At 40.3% G+C, this 4,762-nt stretch overlaps 1 non-coding gene across 1 annotated transcript; it reads left to right on the top strand.

The window, feature by feature from the left end:
- The first annotated feature begins 2,190 nt into the window (after nucleotides 1–2,190).
- On the top strand, nucleotides 2,191–2,296 carry LOC112629496. Its single transcript, XR_003120609.1, has one exon. It is a non-coding gene; the product is annotated as a U6 spliceosomal RNA (small nuclear RNA).
- The last annotated feature ends 2,466 nt before the right edge of the window (nucleotides 2,297–4,762 follow it).

Below are 4,762 nucleotides of genomic sequence, written 5' to 3' on the forward strand. Positions count from 1 at the left end.
GCTTACTGCAACCTCCACCTTCTGGAGAATCCAAGCGATTCTCCTGCCTCAGCCTCCCAAGTAGCTGAGACTATAGGCACGTGCCACCATGCCCAGCTAATTTTTCTATTTTTAGTAGAGATGGGTTTCACCATGTTGACCAGGCTGGTCTTGAACTCCTGACCTCAAGTGATCCGCCCACTTTGGCCTCCCAAAGTGCTGGGATTACAGGCGTGAGCCACCACGCCCAGCTTGCCATCTGCCATTCTAAATGCCCATGATCGTGACAAGTCCCCCTGGTGTTCTAAGTATAGCACACTCCAGCAAAAGGAACAATAGGGACGGTCTGTTTCACCAACCTTTCATTCCCTCCCAGGCACATGTGATACCAAACTTGGGTTTTTGATGATAAGAGGCGTGTACTGATTTTCCCTGCTGCCTCGAGTTTAGCCAAGAGTAAACTCCAACTCCCTTCATTGCTTCCTACTAAGTAAGGGATGAAATGTACAGCATGCTTTCATAGGAGACTGGCATGCTTCCCAGGGTCATTCTAAATGGTAGCCTTCTAGATATGCAGACACCTAAAAAGAAATGGCAGGGGTTTCTCAGGCCAAGGGTTCTAGGTTGGCATGTGACCTCACCCAGAGGGCTGGGCCCCCTATGCAGGCTGCATCCAGGTCACAGGGTCAGACAGAGTTCCCTGTGAAGCAAGCTGATGAGGAACGTGTTGGGGAGTCCTGAAGAGTCTGCCGACGCCTCCACAATCAGGCCACTAACTTTGCTGACTCAAGGAACATTTTAATTACAATAAACATTCTTCCACTTAATATATTTTGGGAGTTTCTTTCAGCAAATCTATTAGAGACAAAATGAAAATCACAGTCTTGAGAGAAGAGAATTAGTCATATACAAAATTTTGATCCTCATTCTTAAGCCGCAGGGCTTATACAGTTGGAGGAAAAGCATGAAGTGTCAGATGGAGAACCCCCTGCCTGGGTCAGCATGATCAACAAGAACTGGATGTGTCCAGTAGCCAGAAATCACTAACATTTCTATCCCTCCCTTTTTCCTATTTCCTGCATAGCTAACTTCCTGCTCCACAGGCATCTTAAGAAAAGTAGACCCTCCCTCAAAAATCACTGTGATTCCTCATTAAGAAAGACTAAAGGTAGTTGAGTCATCTTAGAATCTCATTACAATAAGATAAAGAATCTTAACCTTAGTTCCCCTAATATATTTTTGTGTATTAGAAAGCAAATTTTGAAATGTGAGAGTTATTGTCCTTACTTTTTTTTTTTTTACATAAATGCAAGCTCTTGTCTTTCTCAAAAAAGCAAGTACATAGACAGGCGATTTCTGGATCTCAGAATATACCAACAGAGAAAATAATTAGAGACAAAAATAATTAGAATCAAAGTTTGATGGACAGGTTATTTAAATTAAGTGTCCTTCCTCTGACTCCAGGCACTGTGTAGACTCACAGTGGAGAAGCTGGTCTTACAGCTGTTACAACATTGGCCAGCCCATTTCACAGAGCCTGGCCTAGTTTTTATAGGAAACAAAGCAGGTGAATGTCAGTGTTTAGGAGCCAAGACTCCATTGTTCTCTTCTGTTGGGAAAATCTCTGAGGCATTATTTAACCATATGCAAAGTGGAATTTCTTTCTGATTGAGTCATTCTTTTGTTGAGTCCAGGAAATTAAAGAGAACAACATTATTCCTGTGCTGAAAATGCACAGTACATAGTGATTACATGATACATGAGGAGGCTTTGAATTTGTTGATGTGACGGTAACAGATGACCATATTAATGTGATGTAGTTACAAGTAAATACAACGCAGAGAGCTAAGGCTATTTGGGATATACAGGTAAGCTTCGAGGACCCAGCCAGGAACCTTAGAGACCTCATAGATTCCCCTAGAAGAACAAATGACAGACTCTGACCAGCTTGCCTTAGATACCATGTAGGAGACATATCTCCATCTCTGACATGCTATCCAGACTTTTCTACTTTGCCACATTCACCTTTTTATAAAGAGATTGGTTTTTTCTCAGATCTTGGAAAGTTGGGGGGAGTAAGTGATGGATTCAATGCACTGTTGCCTGCATTCTTCCCTTTCCCCTCCACATCCCTGTGGGACTGATTTTCCAATCTCTCCTGCAGAACTCTTGTATTTTTGATGTGATGATACACCCATAAGAAGCAGTGTTGTGCTAACTTCGGCAGCACATATACTAAAATTGGAATGGTAAGAGAAAATCAGCATGGCCCCTGTGCAAGGCTGACATGAAAATGTGTAAAGCATTCCATTTTTTAAAATAAAATAAAAACTTAAAAAACAGCAGTGTTGATTAGAGAAAACAAGTACTAGTAACAGTAGCCATGATACAAAATAACTGTACAAAAATCAGTAACATTCCTATACAACAACAACATCCAACTGGAGTGTCAAACCAGGAACACAATCCCATTCACAATAGCCATTAAAAGAATAAAATACCCAGAAATACAGCTAACCACAGAGGCGAAAGATCTCTACAACAAGAATTTCAAAACACTGCACAAAGAAACCAGAGTTGACACAAACAAAGGAAAAAGCATTCCGTGCTCACAGAGAGGAAGAATTAGTATTGTTAAAATCACCATACTGCCCAATGTAATTTACAGATTCAATGCTATTCCTTTAAAACTACCAACGGCATTCTTCACGGAATTAGAAAAAACTATTTTATGACATGGAACCAAAAAAGAGCCAGAATAGCCAAGGCAATCCTAAGGAAAAAGAACACAGTTGGAAGCATCACATTACTCGACTTCAAACTAGATTACAAGGTTACAGTGACCAAATCATCATGGTACTGGTACCAAAACAGACACATAGACCAATGGAACCGAATACAGAGTCCAGAAATCATGCTGCACACCTACAACCAACTGATCTTCGACAAACTTGACAAAAATAAGCAATGGGGAAGGGGCCAACTGTTCAATGAATGGTGCTGGGATAACTGTCTAACCATATGCAGAAGATTGAAACTGGACCCCTTCCTTACATCATATACCAAAATCAACTCAAGATGGATTAAAGACTGAAACGTAATATCTCAAACTATAAAAACCATGGAAGATAACCTAGGCAATACCATTCTGGACATAGGACCTGACAAAGATTTTGTGATAAAGATGCCAAAAGTAACTGCAAAAAATAAATTAATAAACAAATGGGACTTAATTAAACTAAAGAGCTTCTGCACAGCAAATAAATTGTCAACAGAGTAAACAGGCAACCTACAGAATGGGAGAAAATATTTGCAAACTATGCATCTGACAAAGGTCTAATATGTTTTCAGAATCTGTAAAGAGCTTAAACAAATTTACAAGCAAAAACAACACTGAAAAAGTGGGCAAAGGACATGAACAGACACTTCAGAAGAAGACATACACATGAAATACACAACAAACATATGAAAAAATGCCCAACATCACTAATCATCAGATAAATGTAATTCAAAACCACAAAGAGATAGTGTTTCATGCCAGTGAGAATGGCTATTACTAAAAAGTCAAAAAATATTCTGCACCAGAAGGTAACTAGAAGCTAAGTACAATGCTGTCAATATAAGCATATAAAGCTGCACCATTGAAAACTACTTCATGAACTACTGCCACACCACATATGAAAATAGTGCTCCATTTGAAGCCTCTCTTTTATTAATTGTCCTCTATTTATCAGAGATGTTTTAGTGAACTTAGAAATTCATTTATACTAATGTCTTAAGGACTGAATGTAAATGATTATTTTTGCAATTATTGGAGGATATTCAGAAAGTCAGTTCCAATGTGTCTTGCAGTCTGAATCTGGCTAGTGATGCCAGTGAGCATGTCTTGTATATACTGGATGTATCAGAGATTACTTAATTTAATCTTCAAAACACACTGTTCAGATGAGGAATCAAAGGTTCAAACAGGCTAAGTAACTCACCACTGGTCACATCAGTAATAAATGATAGAGTCAGTCTTTCCACCCACACCTAGAGGAGCAGTCCTCTCTTCAAGGCTGGCTGAGAAGCCCTTCTCTGAGTTTTAGCTAGCTCTCAGAGACCCTCTTTGCCAACCCCAAAGCCAAGAGGTTAAGCAAAGCTTGCATTTGGGGTCCTGTTGGAGTCTGACTTCCAAAAAGCAGCTATTGGCTCTCCCTGACTAAAAGCTTCTCATTTTCTAAGATCAACTTATTTGGGTTTCATTGCAAAGATCAGCTGGGGCTAAAACAGGCAAGCTCATGCTCCACAAAAAAAATACGATCAGATTATTTAGAAAATTCAAGAAATAAGAAGAGGAGCCACATTTAACAGAGAACAATTAGCAATAACATTTGAGAAGGTCTTTGACCTGAATTTCCTAATATATCCGGACAGAACTTGGTGACTCATGACTCAGAATCATTTTCTTTGGAAAAGTAGTTCAGATTTTTTCCGGAAACATTTACTTGTTTTTTTTGTTTGTTTTTTTTTTTTTAGATGGAGTCTGGCTCTGTCGCCCAGGCTGGAGTGCAGTGGCTCATCTCGGCTCACTGCAAGCTCCGCCTCCTGAGTTCACACCATTCTCCTGTCTCAGCCTCCTGAGTAGTTGGGACTACAGGCGCCCGCCACCATGCCCGGCTAATTTTTTGTATTTTTAGTAGAGACGGGGTTTCACCATGTTAGCCAGGATGGTCTCGATCTCCTGACCTCGTGATCCGCTCGCCTCAGCCTCCTAAAGTGCTGGGATTACAGGCGTGAGCCA

This window comes from Theropithecus gelada, chromosome 7b (assembly GCF_003255815.1).
Source record: "Theropithecus gelada isolate Dixy chromosome 7b, Tgel_1.0, whole genome shotgun sequence".
Lineage (NCBI taxonomy): Eukaryota > Metazoa > Chordata > Mammalia > Primates > Cercopithecidae > Theropithecus > Theropithecus gelada.